This window comes from Lissotriton helveticus, chromosome 1_1, assembly GCF_964261635.1.
Source record: "Lissotriton helveticus chromosome 1_1, aLisHel1.1, whole genome shotgun sequence".
Taxonomy (NCBI): Eukaryota; Metazoa; Chordata; class Amphibia; order Caudata; family Salamandridae; genus Lissotriton; species Lissotriton helveticus.
Genome location: NC_136057.1, coordinates 604,719,750 through 604,743,400, shown reverse-complemented (window position 1 = coordinate 604,743,400; position 23,651 = coordinate 604,719,750).

The window sequence follows — 23,651 nt, the reverse complement described above, 5'->3', positions numbered from 1 at the left end:
CTTAGCTTTAGGAAACAATATTTCCATACAACAAGTTACCCTGGCTGACACAGTTACGAGATAGGCTATTCCTGGCATCATTCCACAACAGCTGTGATCATTCAACATTATATAGCTCCCGTTTGAAAGCTGCCTAATAATTGGATCTATCACTGCTGCTGGAAAATCTTGCACGTGGCAGGATAAGTTGTTTGAAGAACCTTCACAGGTTCCATGTAAATTAATACCCTGGCATAAAAGTGTACCGCTCAGTGCGCTTTTACATTGTGTACCACTAAGAAATACTTCTTTTCCCCCACTCCAACATGTGTGTGTATGGTAATTCTCAGGTTGACTTTATGTATTCCTTACCCAACCTTTCATATACGGCAACTGGTATATGTTTCAAACAGTATTGAAAATTGAAAATTGTGACAGGCAGAGTGATTATCCCGTGTATCAGCCATTCTGTTGCAGGTTTTTCCAAAACAGTTAATGGTAATCGTTCCAGTTTTTTAAATGCTCAGCACCGTGTAGTCTGCTCCTCTCTGTGCCAAAGTGATTTGTTTATCTGTAAGGTTAAATACAGAAAACAATGATGTGGTGTTGATTAGACGCCATGGCACATATCCTGAACGAAGATTTTGAAACATCCAGCCCAAAAGCATTATAGAACGTAATTGCGACTGTCCATGCTGTAGCATGAGCAAGTGCTGTTCCATTATGTCTATGGCAGAGGATACTATGCTGTCCAAAGAATACATTCTGGATGACAGGGTAGTTAACCCATTGTCAACTACAGAGAGTGCTTTCTCTAAATTAATACGATCAATTTCTCGTATTCTTTCTGCGGTCTCTGCCTGTGTCGCTTTACAAGCTTCATTATAAATGGCATGTATACCTGCGTATATGTAGCGTTTATGACGTCATTTTGCCGGACCTTGTAAGATGTCCCTTAAATCAACGCCATCTTCAAGTAAAGATAAGTGTTGTTTAACCTCTGTAAGTGTGGATTTTTGTAGCCACTCTAGGCACAGTTTTTCTACACTGTATGTTGTTACTATCCCTGGATGTTGTCTCTGGACATATCTTGGATCTGGACTAGTTACTGTAAACCCGTGTGTCTTGTTCAGGAATCCATCTTGACAGTTATCCGTGTCTGTGGGCCAGATTAACCATTTTTTCCAATCAGGATCAGTTCTGTTTTTTAGTAAAAAAGTTTTTACGTTGACCCCCTCCTTCTGAAGTGTTTTTGCTATCAGATGTAGGTGTAGGTATAGACGGTTTGTTCAAATCTTTTATCTTCGCTAGGCCAAGGCAGGATGTCTGTTGCACAGTGTTTTTTTAAAAAAAAAATTTTGTGTCCTCATATTCGCCCTTGGTAACCATATAATGACAAGGAGGTATAGAAGATGACTGAGGCACTGGCCCAGGTAAACTGGGGGGGATTTAAATGGTACCTGCGAGCGTATCCCACAGTGCCACGCCTCCCAACTTTATCCTCATCTAATGGTACCGACAGGGTTGGTGAACTGCTATGTACAACCCATTTTTTAGCCAGAGTCGCATATATAGGGTATGTAAAGCAAAAAGGGATCAAAAGAACAAATTATCCATCCAAGCAGCACAATCATAGGACTTGGGGGAAAAAACAAAACAAAAAAACCCCCCCACAATGTTCTGGCCTATAGTTACCAGTTCAAAAGTAGCCAAAATCTCCTTTTGTGTTGGTTGCCTCCTCTAGCCAGATCTAGTTTGGACATCTGTAACATCGCTGCTCGCCAATCTGTATAGAGAGGAGGAATCTTGTCTTTCCAGCGTTTACAAATTTCTCTTCTAGCTAATAAACAACTATAAAAGACCAGTTTTTTACTTATACCTTCAATCCCAGGTATAATACCAAAGAAAACTAACGTGGGGCAGGGACTAATTTGTAGATCAGTTGCTAGTGAAAGGGAAGCACAAATTTCATTCCAAAAGGATGTTATATAGGGACACTCAAAAAACATGTGTGTGTCTGATGCTGCTACTAAACCACATCTGGGGCATACGACCTGAGCATTATTGGTAAACTTTGATAAACGTAGTGGAGAGTAATACGCTCTATGCAGTGTCAACAAGTGGTTCCGACGAAGCCAAGAAGGTTTTACAGTCTCCCCTAGAATCTTAAATGATTTGAGCCACAAACCCTCTACATCAGTATTAGGTATATATGTTTCCCAAAGGGAGTGGGGTAGCAAGAATTCGCCATCAATCTCATCTAATATAAGGTTATACCAAAATGTTATCTCTTTTTTAAATGGAGGTTTGTCCATCAGATAGGATACTAGATTGTGATCAGCACCTAATTTATGCCTACCCCTTCCTAGGCTGTAAGCTTGGGACCAACTCTGGATTTGAATATATTTAAAGCGTGAAAAGCGAGTTCCTATTATTGAGCTCAAGGTCTCCCATGGAAGTAATACTCCATCAACAAACAGGTCCCCCCAAGCTGAGATCCCAGCCTCTCTAACTGGGAGGGCTAAACTGTCCAAAAGCCAAGATGGAGCACCTGGCGAGTCCCATAACGGGGCCCGACTCTGATAATAATCCAAATTAAGTGCGCGTCTTAAATTTGTCCATGTTCTAGCTAAGTCCCTCAGCACCTTTAACTTGACCTTCTTAAAGTATTTTGAGTCCCCAAATTTTAACAGAAAGTATGTTGGCCCAATTTTTTCCCCTTTGAGAAGTGCTACGAATAATTTTCCGCACCCTACGTTATTAGGGGTCTTTAAAAGCATCCTAATATGGGAAAATTGGAAAGCCCAGCCGTATATCTGGAGGTCTGGTGCTGCGAGGCCTCCTTTTTCTCGACGCCGTCTGATCTTCTTCCAGGATAACCTGGGCATACGGCTATTCCAAATGAATCTATTTAATTCCGTTTGAAGTTTTGCAGTCGAGGATGGATCAAAGAAAAGAGGGATAGTGTTAAACAAAAACATAATCTTGGGTAAAATGGTCATTTTGACCAAATTAGATCTACCTATCAGGGAAATAGGAAGAGCTGACCATGATCTCAGCAACCTTCGGGCTTCCTTAGCCACGCGGGCAAAATTTAACGGGGCGATCTTATTAATATCCGTATAGATATTTAACCCGAGATACCTAAGGGTAGCACTCGGCTGTACTCCTGCAACCGGAGCAGGTTGATTCCAAACCATAATGTCGGTTTTGGATGCATTCACTTCATAACCGGATATTGCCCCAAACTCTTCTGCAATAGATATAACCGTAGGGAAGGCTGAACTTAACTCAGATGAAAAGATAAGGACATCGTCCGCGTATAGTGCGACTTTCCGCTCCCAACCTTCAAAAATAAAAGGTTTTATATTAATATTGTCCCGAATTAGTTGAGCAAAAGGCTCGATATATAAATAAAAAAAAAGTGGTGAGAGGGGACACCCTTGACGGGTTCCTCGTCTAATATCGAATGGCTCCGTAAGCTCCCCGTTAACCAGTAATGAAGCAGAAGGATTTTTATATAGTAGTTTTACTGCTCGTCTAAAATTGTCTCCCAGATTGAACTTTTTTAACACTTCTTCTAAATACACCCAGTTTACCCTGTCAAAAGCTTTGGTGGCATCAAGAGTGAAAACTGCTAAAGGAAGTGATGCTGAAGTGGCCATATCTATTGCACCAATGAGGTCATACGTCAGTTCGTGCAATTGCCTCTCTTTCACAAAACCTTTCTGATCCATATGCAAGATGTTATTTGCTACACCACCCAATCTGTTCGCAAGTACGGCTGCATAGATTTTATAATCCGTACTAAGAATTGAAATTGGTCTATATGACCCACAATTGGATGCGGGTTTGCCAGGCTTTAAAATCAGGGTTATAGAGGCCCTGTCCCAAGATGCAGGAGGTAGGGCACCTTCTAATAAGATGTTATTAAACAAATTTGTTAAGTAGGGAAGAATAGTTGGACATATTACTTTGTATATTTCCGAGGGTAACCCATCTGGTCCTGCTGCTTTGCCTTTTTTACTTTTCGAGATGGCGAAGTTAACTTCCTCCGGTGTAATAGGGCCATCTAAAATTCCCATTTGTTCAGGGTCCAGAACCGGTAAAGCAATCCTGGATAACCAGTCCCTTGCTTGAGTGGGTTGTACATCAGTATCTTCTTGATAAATCTCACTAAAGAAACTTCTAAAAGTGCCACTAATTCCTTCATCTGTGGAATATAGTATACCATCTTTACTAATGGCACTAATATTATTTCGGACCCTATCCGTCTTCGACTTCCAGGCAAGGAGCTTACCAGCTCCTTCCCCATATTCGAAATGGGCCAATCTACTAGCCTTCCATCTCTCTAAGACCCGTGCGCTCAAAACTGAGGAAAGATCTCCCTTTAGGACTGTTAATTTCTTTTGCATCCCATCAGGTGTGGACCCTATTGCGGCTGGATTCATGATAATCTCTTCTTGAAGTTTTGCTATCTCAAATTCAAGAGAGGCAACTGCTTCCCTATAGGTCTTATTTTTATATGCTGATATGTTGGTTAGATAGCCTCTTAGAGTTGCTTTAAATGCGTCCCATGTTATTCCAGGTGGCGCAGACCCCTGGTTAAACTCCCAAAAGAATTTAGCTTCGTGATTTAATGCCTCCGAGATGTCCGAATTGGAAAGTATTGATCTATCGAACGAACAGTATTTTAACGCAGGCCTAGATGGAACCTCAAGCACAAGCGAGATGGCAGTATGGTCTGAGAGATGGAAAGGTAAATGAGCAACTGATTTTACGTATTTAACTAAAGATTGATGAATCAGAATGAAGTCTATCCGAGACTGGTGATGAAATTTATAATTTTTAAAAGTGACCCCCTTTTGGGACCCATGTAGAGTCCTCCATATATCGATATAGTTCAATGTTTTCATATTATTTAATAAAAACGTCCTAGTCTTGGATAAAGTTATAGCCCTGTTAGTGGATGACTTATCTAATAGTGGATTTAGAACTATATTAAAGTCGCCTGCTAGGATGACTGGCTCTGAAAATGCATATAGTTCTGCGAAGAGAGATACCAATACTGATGGATTGTCTTGGTTTGGACCATAGTAACCTACTATGGTGAATGGTGAACCCAAAATAATAACAGAAGCTATTGCCCATCGACCATACGGGTCTACCTGTTTGGCGACTAGCCTAGCCTTGATAGATTTTTTAAAAAGGATGGCCACCCCCCTGATGTGTGAGGATTGAGATGTTATAACTCCAAAATCTATCCATCTATTCTTACTCAAGAGGTTTTGCATTTCTGTTTCTGCAAGATGTGTCTCCTGGAGCACTAATACCTGTGCAGCCGAGTCACGTAGATATTGCATAATGTTATTTCTTCTCGGTGAAGTGCGAAGACCGTTAGTGTTCCAGGACAAAATACGTATATTATGCATTACAGCAAAAAAAGTATCATATAACTCGAAGACCAATACTGCCAAACTCCAAAGGGACACCTATAAATTGATCGATTCCTTTCATTTTTTTTTACAAAGTGTTGTAAAGGACGTTTAAGAGGACTTTTTTTGCTTTCCCCCCCCCCCCTAATCCCCCACCCACCCCATGCCCCCCACCCACGGGAAACCCCCACACAATCTATCTGGAAACCCAGAATGATAGCACTCCGCTGTGGACCCCTGCGCCTATCAACCATCTGCCAATTATGGGAGGACAAGAGGAAAAGAAACAAGGGCAGGGAAGAAAAAAAGACCTAAATGAGATTAAAAAGGTACTATGATGTCCTAAACTAAAGCCCACAAGTGAGTATATATCGCCTAGTTTAACAGGATTAAACAGGAAGAATATATATATATTCTTTGTTATTTTATATATGTATACCCTTTTATTTTTTATTTTTTCCTTTTAGTCCTTTATTATTATTATTATTTTTTTTTTCCCTTTTTCCACCCTTTTTTTATATATATATATTTTTTTCTCCTTATGTTGTTTATTTAAACATCTGCCCACCACCTATTATTCAATACTAAAAAAAAAAAAAAAAGAGCTCATATTTCTTCTATGTGCCTAGCTGCAGAATATCAGCCTTCTAGCAGCTTTCTAGCAAGTTTTTAACCTAGGCTAAAGAACTCAGGCCAAAAAGATTATTAGAGCTACTTGTGAATTTGTCAAGAAACTAGAATGTAGTAAGGCAACCTTAGGAAAAAACAAATAGAGGGAAAGGGTCAATACTACTTAGCTGACTCTGACCCCCTGCCCATACTCAGCAAAAAATCATCAGCAGCCTGTACTGATCTTATGTTATGCATAGTGTTCTTGTACATAACTCTTAATGCCGCAGGGAAGACTAACTGAGCGAGGGCCCCTTGACTCCTGAAAGCTTCCAACCTTTTTCCAAGCTCCCATTGTCTATCAAGCGTAACTCTCGAGAGGTCAGATCTGATCTGAAAATTGAAACCCTTGGCGTTTACCACTTTCTGTTTCAATGCGATATTCAGAATAGTTTCTTTAAGGGAGTATGTGAGAAAATTGACCAGGATTTTCCTAGGCTTTGTTCTCTGAGAGTTTCTCCGAAATGGCTCTCTATGAATGCGCTGAATATCCGTGGCTATTTCTTGTTCTGACATATCGAGCCGTAGGGCCTCTTTCAAGAGGGAAACAATAAATTGCTTGATGTCTGAACCCTCTTTCTCCTCCGGTATATTCAAAACTCGGAGATTGTTCCTGCGGGCATGGTTTTCCAACGTCTCCAACATTTCGGACAAGCTCTGATTCTCCTGTCTAAGGTTCCTTAGTTCTGCTTTTGTGGCACTTAAGTTAATATTAACTTCTGTGACGGAATCTTCAAGAGTCTCTGTCCTAGTCGTGAGAGCACCAAGTTTGTTGTCCAATGACTGACAGTAGCATCGAATATCGGCTTGATTTGATGCAGAAGTCTCAAACCCCTTTTTAATATCTGTGGCCAGAGTCGCAAACATTGCCTGGAAAGAGGCCTGTAGTGTGGAGACCAACTCTGAATTCAGGGCCCGAGTGGTATCCTCGGGTAGACTGGGATCTCCCCTGCTATCAATAGAAGATATTGTGCCTGTTTCCTGGAAAACAGATTGTAGGCTAAGGCCGGATGATACACTCGGTGGCACTAGAGGTGTCAGCGGTGCGAGCAGTACCAACGAGGGCGCTGATTGCTCTAAATTGATAACCGTTTGGTGATCTGCAGGATTCAATAGACCTGATCCTCCTGACTTAGAGGAGAGTGATTGATCCGAATGGTATTCCATATCTTTCTTGTGTATATCAGTATTGCCATTGTTCATGATGGTGCTATCATCTATGGATTTGGCCGTGGTAGTGGCATTGGCAGAAATACTAATTTCATTCAAGTCCACATTCAAGTCCACACCGGTTTCCGGAAAGGGATCTGGAGTAGGGACATTCGTATCTGCCATTTCCCTGATAGTATGCTCAGAAGTAGGGACATTCGTTCCTGCCGTTTCCCTTAAAGTATGCTCCTCCACGTGTTTAGAAGCCATCTGTAGCTCCGGTAAAGTATCCCCTACCTCCTGGCTCAAAAGAGGAGAGCAAGAATTACTTGCCAAGAGCACCACTTGAGGAACTACTTTAAAGTAAGAGCGCAATGAGGGGGTTATTTTTTTTGAAGTGGTTGCGGAATTCTTTGATTTATTTTTTGTGGACTTAGGAGTATAGGAGCGTTTTGCCTTTACCTGACCAGTTAGATAAGTCGACAACTTTATTTTCCCCTTACCCTCAGCAATAACAGCAGCAGTGATACTAGTCTCAGAAGTGGAGTGGGTAACTATGCCTTCTGTAATCGAGCCCTTTTTCTGAACACCAACAGACGCTACTCCAGTCAGCACGTTATGCTTTATCGATGAATCCACACCAGAAGATGGAAGTTTATTTATATTTTTAAGTTCAGCTTTGTGGAAGAACGCCTTATTAGTTTCCTTCTTGCTGTGAACTGTGCGTTTCCTTCTCACCCGCCCTCTCACTTTCCCTTTCCCACTGCCCTCCTGGAAAACCTCCTCGGTACACACTGATATGCCCACAGGATTCAAAGTGTCAGAGTCTTCCCCACTACCCCCTTCAGTGCTATCACTGCTGTTATCGCCGGCTTGCTTCTTGCTCTGATGTCTGCGCTGACATCGCTGCTGAGCTAGGGGCCGTTTCTCCAAAGAGTCTCCCTCCTCGCGCAGCTCTAGCTGTGCTTTTATCTGTGCCTTTGAAGCTAGCGCCGCACCATGCTGCCCCAGTAAAATACCTCGTGTGCGGCGTCCTCTGCGGAGCTCCAGGGCGGCCAGCGACCAAATCCAGCCACTCGCTAGGGAATGTGAGGGCTCGGATGCTGGCGGACTTACTATGACAGAACGCTGTGACTCCTGCTCTCGCTCTCGCTTATCGGAAGAGACTGTAGCTCGAAAAGCTGCTGCCTCCGCAGACGACGTGCACACTGCTGCTGCGGGCTCTGAGTTTGCCTCCTCCCCCAAACACATGAGAGGCGGAGGTGTGGCGGTATGGCGGAGAGACGCCGATACCGATACCGAGGGATACCGAGGGAAATGTTTCACAGATACCTTTTACAAATTCAAATTGAAATGCGGCTCTCTGCAGTGACACGAAACGACATAAGGGGTCGAGCCTGCAAAGATTCTGCCCTCCGATCCGAGAAAAGTGCAGGAGTCCGTAGGCGGAGTACTGCTGCGGCTCCGCCGGCCGCCGCCATGTTTCCCCTCCGCTACACCGTCTGTTGCACAGTGTTGTTCAAAAACATTATTTGTTCAGGCATAATTCAGGCTCAAAATAAAGCTTCTATTCCCTGCACCTGCCAGTCTTTTGTGCCCCAGACAGTTTTTGTTTCAATGTTGTCGCTCCAAAATTCAAAACCTAACGAGGACAGCTGGGCATAAAAGGCTGCTGAATAAATTTGGTTTGTATTGGTTAACATACTTTTAATTCCTGTCCTATTAACATTTTTAAAGTAAAATGTTTCCGGATTTCTGGTATTGAAACCTGAGAAGTAGGAACATTTTTCATAGAATGTTTTTGAGCTACCCTTTGGTGGCATTGGACAATGTTCCCATTGATTGAAAGTATAAATATTTCTAGGGTTGGTAGATTTGTGCAAGTAATGATGACTATTGGATTATAACAGCATATTTGTGCATAATCTGATGAACCTTCTAAGTATTCATGTTTTGTGAATTTAGCAGACATCTCTAAATCTGACATCATATTACTAACAGTCTCAAAGTCCCAATCATCAGAAAATGTGCTGGGTGAAACAAAGTCACTCAAGGAAACCTTGAATTGATGTGGAATCTTCAACAGCTCTGCAGGGCCATAGATGTCATAATCAGTTCTGTCCCATGCTATACCTCCAGGTATAAGAACGGCTGTGATGTTCACTGATGTCAAGTCTCTTTGTTCACAATGAGATGATTTATGCGGCTTCAGGAGCAAGTTGATGTTCTTACTTGCTGTGTCCATTTTACTATATTTTCCATTTATCAGCATTTCCAAAGTTAATACCAGGATTAACCAAAGTAGGAGAAAAAGTACGCCTAGCACAATCCAAAATTCATCCCATGGTGAGACCAGATAAGTTTTTTCAAGTTGCTGAAAGAGTTCTGTTACGTGATCTTTAAAAGTTTTATTTGCTGGCATCGTTTCAGGCTCACTGGGATCCTCAGAAAACGTATCAAAGTTAATGAAATAGCCAGAGGCAGTTCTGTTAATTGTAGGTATTGCGGCAGGATTACTTGAAATCACTGGGGCTACCGAACCCTTTGTCATATTAGTGTACTCTGATTCTACATCATTGTGGATAGGAGTGTCTTGACAAACTGGTATTTGGGTCTCAAGAGGCATAAGTTTCATAGCTTTATTGCTCAGTCCTTTATTCTGTTCTGCTGAGTCTTCAAATGGGGACAACAAGGAAAAGGGGACAACAAGGTACCTGTGGTATTATGCTAGATCATGATACTAGCGTAACCCATTTTGAACATACCATGTGCGGGGAACTTCTAAATGAAATTGTTTTTTTCTGTGATTTGGGCTATGCTAATGAAATTTGCCAAATGGTGTCCCCTTTCCTTCCGACTTTTAATGGTAGGGGTGCCTCCACAATAATTGATTTTATACTATTCCCTGTTAGATATGGACGACAGATCAAAACCTGCAAAACCCTTAACACAGCACTCAGCGATCGTTATCCTCTAACTAAGGAAAAAAACGTGAGCTGGTTCGACACAGCATGCACGAAGGCCCACTCCAAACTTAAGCACGCTTTGAATGCTGCGGCTCGTGACCCTATATTGATCAGGGAGCTGCGGAAAGCCTATAATAAGACGCTGACGCTGCGGGAATGCTGCAGGCCCTGACGGAGTACCAGCTGATCTGTTTAAAAGTAATACGGATCTGTGGGGGACTTTTCTAACGCAATTATTTAATGCTACCTGCGAGAGGGGCTTAAGCCCATCATGGTTTAAATCCATCATTGTTCCTATCTTTAAAAAGGGAGATAGGCAATGTTGTGCGTGCTACCGCCCGATCTCATTATTAGATTCATCCATAAACATTTTTGGTAGAGTGATTTTAAGCAGACTGGAAAGCTGGGCGGACAAAAACTCAATCATTAGTGACCTCCAGTATGGGTTTAGGAAAGGCTTAGGTACCGTAGATCAGGGCCACAATCTTTTTATCCTACAAGAAAAATACACCAAGGCTAACAGTGAACGCCTCTTTTTCACTTTTGTTGACTTAACGTCAGCTTTTGATTGCGTTACACACAGTAAATTGTGGCTGATATTAGAAAATCTGGGGGTGGAGAAAAATATAATTAATTTCCTTAGGGAGCTCTTTTCTGGTGCTACAGCATCAGTCCGTTATGGCAGAAACGGGGAGTGTACGAGATCGTTTGGCATAGCGAGAGGGGTGCGACAAGGGTCCGTCCTTGCTCCCTTCTTATTTTTAGTTTACATTAATGACCTGGAAATAACCCTGTTGCATGAGTGCAGAGATATGCCTATGATAGCAAAAAGATCAATCCCTGCACTCCTGTATGCGGATGATGCGGTCATAATGGCCCGGACCCCCCTCGCTCTACAAAGAATGATAACATCTTTTACCACTTATATGTCTAGCCTGGACCTGAAAATTATTTGTACAAAAACGTTTTGTATGAATTATGGCCCCGGGGCAAATAAACGGAAAATAATCATGTATATTAATTCAAGTCCCTTGGACTTCACCCCCACTTTCCCGTACTTAGGCATACTGTTTGAGGAATCCGGCCTGTGGTCAAGCGCAATAAGATCAAGAAGGCTGATGTTCTGTAAAGCATAATGGCTCTAAAACACTTCTGTAAAAAGATGGGCAAAAAGCCAATTAGGGAGCTGTTAAAAATCTATAGCGCAATGTGTGTAGCAACTGCTGTCTATGGTGCAGGTATATGGGGATATGCCAATGTGAAATGCATCCAGTTGGCGGAAAACATGTTTTTGAGATATCTCTTAGCTGTACCAGAGAGTATCTCAACTTATATTTGTCACACAGAACTTGGTCAACCATATATCGAAGATACTATTAAGGTCCAACCAGTACTTTTGTGGCATAGGGTTTGGACCACCGAGGAGTGTGCCCTGAACCGCACTATCTTAAAGGATACGATAAGCCTTGACCATGCGAGCAGGATAAGATGGCTTTCATATGTGAAAAATGTTCTAATAAAATTGGGCTGTCAAGAATATTATGATGACCCGCTGTCAATGTGTCATACCCCCAGAAAGGAGCTTAAATACCAATGTATGAAGTACCTGGAAGAAGGAAGATCTAATGATGAAACAAAGAAAAAGACAGCAATTGCCCATCAATTAATAATGACCCCTAGCAACTTACAACCATATGCAACTCTACATATGAGTGATCGTGAAAGGTTCTTATTAATACGCTTTAGGTTAAACATTCTTTTTAGAGCCTTTAGCTTCCCCGATATGAATAATTGGTCACAACAAGTGAGTAAATGCCCCTGTGATGATCTATCAGAACAATCAGACATTCAAATTTTATTTTTTTGTAAGTTTTATGCAATGACACGGAAGAGATTGATTGTGCCCATACTGAAGGCTATGGAAGTGAATCTGTGTCGCCCTGCTTTTTTAGCAATACAGATTGCGGAAATCAATTTGTATATGAAATTTTCATTTTTAGCTATGATTGATGTTTTTAATACTGTAATTTTGAATGTACTTTTATGGTTGTTTTTATTGATAATAACCGAATAAAGTTTCTAATGAATGAAAAATGAGTCTTCAAATGTTATCAGTCTCTCAGTCTGAACCTCTTGGATAGTAGCAAGATTTGGTCTTCTGCTACATCTCTGGAGTCCACTGGGCCTACTACTTATTATCGGCCACATGATGTGGTTTGACCAAGTCGATAGATACGAACCTGTTCTATTTTCTTCCAGCAAGGGGCAGCAGTAACTCTATTCTTGATCAGTAGATTGCTAGCACAGGTACTGATTTTCTGTAAGAAGGCCCAAATTCCTTCTTATCCACTATCTTTTCGCTGACTAGATCCACAATCTTTGGAATCCAGACAGACCTTGCTGGGACGGGTGGTTCTCCTTCAGTGGTCGTTGGCTTCTGTATTGTGTTGCTTTGACTTCTCCTTTTCTCGTTTAAGTCCCGTAAAACAGCCAAAAGGTCTTTGATATCAAAGGGTTTTTGTTCTACCACTGAAGTGTGATGATTGAGGTCCTGAACAAGCATTCTAGTACTAAAAAGGATTTCATATGGAGTGATTCCACCCAGAGAATTTCTTGGCAGAATATTTAAACTACGTTGGACACTTATTAGATGTTTGACCCACCCGTCACCCGAGCCTAATACCCTAGCTGTTATAGATTGCTTTATGTCCTGATTTTTTCTTTCCACTACAGAATTTCCCTCAGGATGGAATGGACTTGAATACCGCAATGCAACGCCCAGATTGGAAATGGCATCCTTGTAAGCTTTGGAGCTAAATGCAGGACCCTGGTCAGAATGTAGCGTGCCAACTGCGTTTGTGCCGATAAAGACTCGCAAATCTTTTATAACAGTTCGGACGACAGGCGAGCACTAAGGCCACATCAAAATGAATCTTGAGCATGAATCCACTGTGACCATGATGTATTTACAGATACCATCCCTCTGTAAGGGACCACAGTGGTCCAGGTAAACACATGCTAATGGTTTATCTGAAATTAAAAGGGGTGTCTGCGCCGGGCGTTTCACTGCTGAAACCTTCCTTTTCTGGCAGGTTTCACATTCCAAAACATAGTTTCTGGTCTGTTTCCTCATGCGCGGCCACCAGTATCTTTGTTTTAATAATGACACTGTGGCGGAAACATCTGCGTGTGCAGAGGCGAGCCCTTCAGGTTCTGCTAAGATTAGTCATAATCTATGTTTCATGTTTGGAATTACTCTACCCTCCACTCCAGGGATTTGAGCAAAAGGAACATTATTTACATCAGTTATATATATTAGTTCTTGAGTGGAAAGCCTTTTGGTAGCGTTTTACCGCTGTCTTTATTGAAAGCGGCGACAGCCTGCATTATTTCGCTGTCTATTTTTGTTTTCGAATGAGTGATTGCAGCTACGGAAGCCGTTTGCACAGCTGCCTTCGCGGCTTCATCAGCCAATGAATTCCCTGCAACGTGAACGCCATCACGCTGATGACTCAGTGTATGGATCACATGAGTCTTTTTTAGTTCTTTCTGTAATTGAACTACTTGTTCCCAAAGCAACTTATGCTTGATTGTGCCACCTTTTGCATCTTTGAAACCGTTTTGAACCCAGTTCTGCAAGTATTTATTGTAAGATTGAACGCAGTAATACGAATCGCACACTATGAGTGTGGGGAATTCGCTATCGGTATTATCAAGCGCCATATTGAAAGCCTGTAGTTCAGCTCGCTGAGCTGTACAGTCTCCGAGAACTTGAGTTTTTGTGACCATAGGTCGGAATTTCCCATCGCGCCAGTGACCTTTAACAATCGCGCACGCAGCACTATAACCTTGTTTACCCCCAATTGCGGGTTGAGCTGATCCGTCTGTATAAATTATACATTCGTACTGTTCCAGAGACAGAATCTCAGTTTGCAAAGGACATTTTTGTTCATATTGTCGAAATTCTTGTGTTTCCAAGTAGGGGTCAAAAACGTATTCAACATCTGTTGCAGCAAGAGAGTTAACCCATTGTATCCATCTAGGATGTAAAGCCTTTGCATTCGGAATGCTTACTTTTGTCACTGCCTCTAAGGCAGGTACATAGGAGTAACAACCATTATGCGTTTTCCCTGTTCGAGAGCTCTCTCTTTTGCTACTGCAGTTGGAACCGCTGTCAGAATTTTTTCTGTTGAAGTGAATTTCATTTCGGCTTGTGTGTATAAGTGTGATTTGTAAGCAAATGGTACTTTTTCACCTTCATTAAAGGTTAAGTACGTGAATCCACATCTTCCTGGGATTATTCTGATTATAAGGTGGCGTACGTTTACGCGTGTCTGTAAATGTGATGTTGCTAACATGTCTGTTTGCATTGAACGCAAAATTTCTGTGTGTTTTTGAGTCCAATTAGTTGTTTTGAAATCAGGTTTGATTAATTCGTAGAGAGGTTTAACCCTTTCTGCCTAGTTTAGAATGTATGTTCTTCCGAAATTTAGGAAACCTAGAATTGACTGTAAGTTTTTCAGCGTTTTTGGAGGTTGGAGCAGTGCACCCTTTTCTAAAAAGTAGGCTGCTAGGCTTTTGCCTTCACTTGATAACTCATATCCTAGAAAAAGGACGTTGAGGTGGGCAATTTTTGATTTCTTAAAGTTACATTTGTACCCTTCAGAAGCGAATCCAAGTATAATGTTATTCACTCTGTTCAAGTGCCTGTCCAAGTCATCGTCTGTTAGATAGATATCATTGACATAAGATAATGCCTCATCATCATACGTTTATAGTAACTCTGTTACTCTGGCTGAAAATAAGTGACAGAAGTGACGTTGTGTCCCCATAATTGAGAAAGCGGTCAAGTTTCTGCTTTCAGGTGCAATGTTTTGACAGAATAAACCGTTAGAAATATCTAATGTGGTTTTATATTTTTTACGCACAATCTTATTCATTAGTGCTGCACTGGGTGCATTTTGTACTGCAAAGGTTTTGCAACAAGAGATTAAATGTCTGTAGTCCAAAACTAGACGATATGTATTGTCTGGTTTGGAGACGGGAAACAAAGGATTGTTCATTGACTAGGTGCATGTTTCAATCATCCCTTGGTATTCACGTTGATCTAAGTTGATCTAAGATCTCCTTGACCTGTTATTTTAACTTCTGGCTCAACCGGATACTGCCCCTGTGCAGTTGGATGAATTTTTAACTGGATTTTGTGGTGAGGGGAATCCTCATCCCATCCCATCCCACATGATTTTTATATAATGCTGGAGCCTGGGCTACAGCTCATTTTCTGGCATAGGTGAATTGGAATATGATTCGAGAAGGCTGGCATAATGATGTCTTCGCCGTGTGAGCACTCCCTGACAAATTTTGGTGGCCAGTCTTTTTCAGATAGAAGCATGTCATATACCTTAGAGAGCTTCTCCCAAAAGAGTGGTCTTATTTTCCTGGTTATGTCCCCCTCCATCCAGAGGGGGACATAACACAGATAACACAGATTACACAGATAGACAAGCCCCATAAAGGACGGCCAAAGAGACTGGGACAGAAGAACTCATTTGAAATCAGCAACAGTTTTTAAAGGCACTTCCAAAACCATCCAGAATGAGCTACTGGACTGTATGCTGAAAATAGCAAGAGATGTTATAATACAGCATGTAAGAAACACTGAATTTGTGGCTATCTCGGCTGATGACACTATCGATGTATCTGTACAAGTTTTCCGCTACATTAATGGTAACAATAAAGTTGTTGACAGGTTTTATTGTTTTAATCATCTTAAACATTAATCTGCAGATACAATTGCTACAGCTTTGCCTCAGGAACATAACCAGGATTTCCCAAAGCCCAATGATAAAAAAAAAATATATCGCTCAAAACTATGATGGTGCTAGTGTGAGTGGAGACTCTGGAGGAGTCCAGAAACAAATTTGAGATGTATACCCCAAAGTGCATTATGAGCATCACCAAATCAGATTATAGAGCAAGCATTATCAAGGATCTCAAAAGTCAACATTTTTTTTGCTATCTTGGGTGCATTTCCAGCATTGTTTTTAAGGTCCCCAAAAAGAACTGACGGCCTCCAGGATAATGTAGCTAAAAGACTTGATAAAATTCTTTTTTTTTTTTTTGGTCCTCATTTTCCACCATGGATTCGAGTGTAGGGTCGAGCAGAAGCGACTTGCTGTCTCAGTATATAACTGGCAAGGGTTTTAAGTTTTACTGTTCTAAATTCCCTTCAGCAAGAAAGCGCATTCTTCCAAGACCCACACATAGAAGCCAAATAAAAAGTGAACAATACTACCATCGTACTCAGGAAACCACCCAGAGTATAAGCGACATAGGGAGAATGTAGCCACAGCAGCGTAATCATTGGACCCGGGGAAAAAACAAAAACAAAAACGAAAAAAACCCCGGTCTTTTAGTTCCATTTCAACAGATGCCAGAATGATCTTTTGTTTCGGTACCCAGACCTTGCAAGGTCGAGCTTTGACACTTGCAAGACCGAAGCTCACCAGTCAGTAAGTGAGGGTGGAAGTTGATCTTTCCATCTTTTACAGATCTCCCTTCCAGCCAATAATATGGAGTAAATAAGAAGATTTTTGGCCAGACTTCGAGATCCGTCCATTACCCTAAAGATTGCAAGAGGGAGATCAATCGAAATTTGAAGACCCAAAGATGATGTAAATAGGTTACTAATAGAGTCCCAAAAAGGTGTTACACGAGGACATTCAAAGAATATGTGAGCATCAGAGGCAGCTATTAAACCACACCTGGCACACGCTACAGTAGATCCCTGTGCGAATTTTGCCAATCTCTGTGGGGAATAGTATGCTCTATGAAGAGTAAAAATATGGTTCCTTCGCAACCATGCGGGTTTTACAATATCCCACAAAACCTTAAATGATGTAATCCACAGATCTGGAAGGTTATGACAAGCAAGGGAAGGAGCCCACAACAGATCAGGTTAGTGAAATTCTCAGTCAGATTCCTCTTGTATCAGATTATACCACATAGATATCTCCTTTTTGCCCGGTGGTTTATCTAGAAGGAGAGACTCCAGCTGGTTCCCACCCCCTACTGGAGCTTTATTCCGAGATGAGGCTTGTGACACATAAGAGTGTGACCAACTGGTAATCTGAATATATTTAAATTTTGAAAAGTTTGATCCTATCTTTGCTATTAGAACTTCCCATGGGAGCAAACACCCCTCGACAAATAGGTGACCCCAAACCTCCAGCCCTGCATCCCGAAGGGGGACCGCCAGACTATCTCCCAACCACCCAGGATTCCCAGGTTATTCCCACAGCGGGGCTCTACTAGAGTGATAACCAAGCTTGATTGAACTCCTCACCTTAAACCATGTTTTTGCAATCCCCTGTAAAACCTTTAGGTTGACTTTTTTAAAGAACTTCGGATCCCCGAATTTAAACAAAAAGGCTGACTTGGCTACTCCTTCACCTCTAAGCAAAGCTGAGAACATGCTACCAAGGGCAAAATCTGTGGGCATCTTTAGCAACATGCGAGCATGGGAGAGTTGAAACACCCACGCATAGATTTGCAAATCAGGGGCCGCCAGCCCACCCTTCTCCCTATGGCGCCTGAGTTTCTTCCAATCAATCCTTGCAATATGTTCATCCCAGATGAAAGAAGTGATATCTCCCTGCAACTTAGATATGGCTACTGGGTCAAAAAAAAGAGGAATGGTATTAAATAGAAACGAGACCTTAGGCAAAATAGTCATCTTGACTAAATTTACTCTCCCTAACAAAGACAAAGGGAGTTGCGACCATGATTGCATAAGTCTGCGGCAATCCCTTGCGACAGCAGTGAAATTATTTGTTGCAATTTTATTAATATCTTTGACAATAGTAAGTCCCAAATAACGTAGGCTTCCCTTTCTTACTATTATGGATCGCTGCCCTGACCTCCTCTTCCGTAATAATGCTATCCAGGGAAAACCGTTGCTCCGAGGATAGAGAGGGCAGAGACACCTTTCTAAACCAATTCTCAATATGATCTGGATCCAAATTTTTATCTTCCTGATAAATGGATTGAAAGAAATCTCTAAAAGTTCTTCTGATGTCACCATCTGAGGAAAAAGACATGTTTTTACACGTTATGGACTTGATATTGTTACGGACCTGGTCGATTTTATCCTTCCAGGCCAAGAGTTTCCCAGCTCCTTCACCAAATTGAAAATGGGCTATTTTACTAGCTTCCCATTTCTCAAGAAGACGTAGATTTAAGACTGAGCCCAGTTGACCTTTTAGGGAGAGGAGCTTATTACAGAGCCCTTGTGTGAGATTACAGGATGAAGCTCTAGCAGTTTCGATCTCAACTTGTGTTGCGAGCATCTCAGCTTCTATAGAGGCTATTTCTTCCTTGTATTTTCTCCTCCGGAATGCGACTTTATTGGTAATGAGACCTCTTAAAAAGGCCTTAAACGAGTCCCACACAATCCCTGGGGTGGTCGAACCCAAATTATTTTGCATGAAGTACTGGGCTTCAGTATTAAGAAAAGAAATATCATCTGCTACCGCTAGCAATGAACGATCAAACGTCCAAGATCTAGGGGAGACTTTGAGAAACCCAGTTAGTTCCATAAATACAGCCAAGTGGTCAGAAAGGTGAGAAGGGAGGTAGCTAATGTCCTTAACCAAATCCGCCAATCTATCACTGATTACCATAAAGTTGATTCTCGACTGTTGATGGCATTTATGTTTATGAAAAGACACACCCCGCTTCTGGCCTGACCTATCCCTCCAAATATCCATGTACCCATATTGCTTCATACAGCTAAGAAAAAAGACCCTAGTCCTAGATAGAACTAAAGGCCGACTATTGGGGGTTTTTATCAAGAACAGGGTCCAAAACTATGTTAAAATCCCCTGCCAGGATAGTTGGTTCCGGAAAAGAGAGTAAATGTGAGAAAATAGATTGCAAAGCAGATGGATCGTCTACGTTGGGTCCATAATAACCCACTATCGTGGCTTGTGTACCAGCTATTAGTACTGTGGCGATGACCCATCTACCCCTTGGATCTACCAATTTTGAGACTAATCTAGCTTTGAGAGGTCTTTTAAAAATAATTGTCACACCTCTGGTATTTGTGAGTTGCAAGGTTGATATGGAAAAATCGATCCATCTATTTTTCTTAACTAAGAAGAGCATTTCATTCTCAATTAAATGTGTCTCCTGGAGAATGATAACCTGCGCATCAGAGTCTCTCAAATACTGCATAATTTTATCTGCCCTAGGTCTGGTGCGGAGGCCATTCACATTCCAGGAGAGAATTTTCAAATTACTCATAGGGACCCAAATCGACCGCCCCCAGACCTCTCTCAAAAGCTGTATTAACCATGCCCTGCCATAATAATGATATTACTTTATTGCAGACAGAGACCTTAACCCAAGCATGTTCATTATCCTGCGTTAAGCAAAAAATGAGGAGTTTTTAAAAATTTACACCTAACCCCAACCCCACCCCCCCTATCCCCCTGTGCCCTAAGCTACACCCCCTCCCCGCGGGAAACCCTTGCCCTATCTATCCGGAAGGGATCCAGATGATGGTCCCCCCACCCAATACTCCCACTGTGCTATCTAAGAAAGAAACAAAACAAAAGAAGCTAAAAAAAAAACTTATGTGGAAACTAGATTAGTAAACCTACACTTGAACTATTTGTGGTGTTTGTGATGTCTGTGTCCAGAAGGACATAAACATTTATATTACTCCTCTTTCACATTACAAAGTCGAACAAAAGGAGGATAACATTTATTATATTCTTATATATGTTTCAACGCTTTTCTTTTCTTTTTTCTTCTTTTTTTTCCCTTATCTTTTTCTTTTTTTCTGTTTCATCTCCCTCCTTCTCTTTTCCCTTTTTTTCCCCCCTTTTTCCCTTATCTTTCCTCCCAAGCCATTCCACCTCTGACCCCACCAGCTTAACCAACGAAGCCTATGCGAAAGTGAAAAAAAGAGAATATTACAGTACAAAAAGCGCGCTAAGAGCAATAAAGGCGTAAATTTGTATTTAGGCAGAGGAGCCCTTATTACCCCCTAAGGCAAGCAATAACTCATCCGCTGCCTGCACTGCCCTGACATTAAACATCTTATTACTGTGCATTGCTCTCAATGCGGCAGGGAACTTAAGTTGTGCAGTAGCACCCAAACTTCTAAATGCCTCTAAGCGCCTCCCAAGCTCCCACTGCTAACCCTTGATAGGTCTGATCTAATTTGGAAATTGACCCCTTTCCCGTCCACTGACTTCTGCCTCAAGGCAGAATTAAGAATGGACTCCTTGAGTGTGTAAGTGTGGAAGTTTACAAGAATCTTTCTTGGCTTAGATCTCTGAGGGTTCTTCCTAAAGGGGTCCCTGTGGATACGTTGAATATCACTGGCCAATTCCTCAGGTGACTCCACCAAACTCAGTGATTCCCTTAGTAGGGTAATCACATATTGTTTAATATCTGTCCCCTCACTTCCCTCTGGGACGTTTAGGATGCGGATATTACTGCGCCTTGCGTTATTTTCCAATGTCTCCATCCTATCCGACAACATGAGTTCTTCACTCTTAAGCTTACTAATATCCCCCCTGGCTTGCTCTAGGTGCAGGGAGAGGCCTGCAACTGTCTCTTCAAATACAGCAGTTCGAGAGCTAAGGCCATCGATCTTATTATCTAGCAATTCACAGAAGTTTCTGATCTCTAGTTGATTAGCCTTAGATGCATCGAGCCCCTTCTTAATGTCAGCGGACAGGGCAGCAAACATAGACTGTAAGGAGGTAGTTATATTTTGCCCAGACATATCAGACGTATCAGCCTGCACAGGCACTTCATGTGTAGCTTCTCGTTCACCTTCTGCAGCCTGTGTTTTCTCTACCTCCCTCTCTGGTTCAGTGAGAGTACTTTCCAATGGTACCAACGGCAGAGATTCCATGTCAGCTGGCAAATTCTCAGAGGGTGAACAACCCTCTGCAGCTACTGCTCTGTCTAACTGAGGAGAAGGTGGAGGGAAAGGAACATCCATGGCGCTAACCCCAGTAGAGATGAGAGAAACACTTCCCGCACTAGCAGACTGCATTGGAGCCAGTTCGTCAGATAAGTGTAATATCTGCAGTATTACTTTAAAATACGAACGGAGAGAAGGTGTAATCTTGGAGCCAATACTGGTAGCAAAATGTTGCCCCCTTACAGATTTATAATTTTTCGTGCGCTTAACTTTGACCTCTGCACAGAGAAATGTGGAGGTCTTTTTTTTTATGGTACCAGAGACAGAGCCCTCAATTGCATCTGGACCTGAAGAAACAGAATTTAGAGGTGGGTGTTGGTTGAGGTCCGAGTTGTTTTTACCAGTGCTTGTGCTTGTGATAGAACTTTTGCCGACACCCCCAATAAGCTTCTTGTTTTTTCAAACGCTTACCTCCTTTCCTCGCGTTTGACGGTGGGGAAGTGGGGGCGGGAGTGAGAGAAACAGCAGCCTCACCATGCTCGGCGTTACCAGAACTGTCAGCTGAATCTCCTCGAAGAGCCCTCGATTTTTGGTACACCGGTGTCTCCGATTCAGCCAGAACAACTTCAGAGACAACGCCCAGCCCAGCGCTGTCAGGCTTGCCAAACAAAACACGGGGAGCTCGCAGTAGACTCCGAAGCCTCCTCCCTCTCCTGAGCTCCAGGGCGGCCTGAAACCAAAGCCGCAGAGGGACTCTGTGAAAGCAGGGAGAGACTCTCCCCCGACCACTGCAGAGAACCAGGGCACATGGAGCTGAAAAAAAAGACGCAGAGGGGGGTGCCAGCAAATCCACAAAAAAAAACGCGGCCCCTAAGCAGAATAAAAAATTATGCTGAATGCCTCTCCGAGTCAAAGAAAACTCCGGACGTTTTCAAGGTATTTGAAGTTATTTCACCGCATGTAGGCTGTCATCGCTCTAGCGGTTGAAAATCGCATCAGTAGGAGTGAGGGCTCGGAGCACCGTGGCAGCTTAGCTCGCCGCCGCCATGTTTCCCCTCTCCAAGACTTGATAAAATTCTTGCGGACCATCGAAAGTAGTAGTCGTTTCTAATCTGTTGCTGTAGGTGAGGCCAATGGATTTATCAGAACACTTTAAAACAGGGAGTTTCTATTATTCTTTTTTTATTTCACAACATATAACTCAATATGGATATATTGTCCAGCCAACTACAAAAGTGGACCGTTAATGCTTTACATGTTCAAAGAGCCACAGCATCTTGTCAGCCGGATCACCCATTTGTCAGGGCATCCATTGACAATCTAGATGCTATATTGCCAGTGGAATCCAAGTTTGCAAGCTACAGAACTGAAATAAAAGTTTAGTACAAGGGGCCAAAGAATTTTGTGATACTGTGATTGTCAATGAAAAGTACGCTTTGCATTTACTAAGCATCTTGTAACTGCTATCTTACTCCAAAGTGACCACTTTGAAAGACATGACAGATTGTTTCCAAATGAAATATCGAATGAAACTATAAAGGCATAGCCCATGCTGAATAAGGAAAAACTGAACGCTGAACTATCAATCATTTATGGGAGGCCTGAATTCCAGAGACCAAGTGGTGCCATTCCCTTATTTGGCTTACTTGTTTAAAACAATCTACAAGAACCATTTATAGAGACTATGAATCTATTGAGGAGTATGATCACAACACTCATAACACCAGCAGAGTCTGAGCAGTGTTTTTCGACTCTGAAGAGAATAAACACTTTCTTATGGAACACCATGATCAAGAATTGCCATGTCGTCTATAGAAAAGTAGCTTACCAGAGAGACACCAAATTTTAACAAAATGCACAATAGAAAACCTTGTCATTCTTAAGGACAGACATGCTAAATTTCTGTACAAGAAGTGAACATGATTGACATCCCATAATCCTGTATTTGATTTTTACAGCTGAATCAAAATGAAACATGTTTCACCATAGCAGATCTAATGCTTTAGAAACCACATTCAGTTGCTGTTATATGATTTTAATTCATCAAAAGGATTTTAAAAATGTGTATTTTTTTTCCTCAACTTGGGTTTTGCAGCTATCCTGTAGGTGTGCATGTGGCTGCAAGGTTTTTTTTATTTGTTGAAGCTGCTTAAAAATGCACCTTTGTTTACTACATGCTCCTTGTTAAATAATTGAATAATGAATAATTGTTTATTTAACGGTTTCTAATTTAAATGTTATTGCGAGGTTGTGTTTTTATTTTTTTTGTTAATGCTCCATTAACGTTTACATCTTTTCTATTGTATCTTATATAGATGTGCACTACTTTCTTCCTCTTTTGTGCTCTTGTTATAATATGTGTGTTTTTATTTTAGCACTTATGCTATATTTACCTTCCTATTAAAAATTAAAAATTTTGTTTACAAATATTTGCATTTGTATGTAGAAAGTGACAGGCACCGCGCGGTGCCTGCCGCTTTCTGCATACAAATGCAGGGGGGTACCATAGTT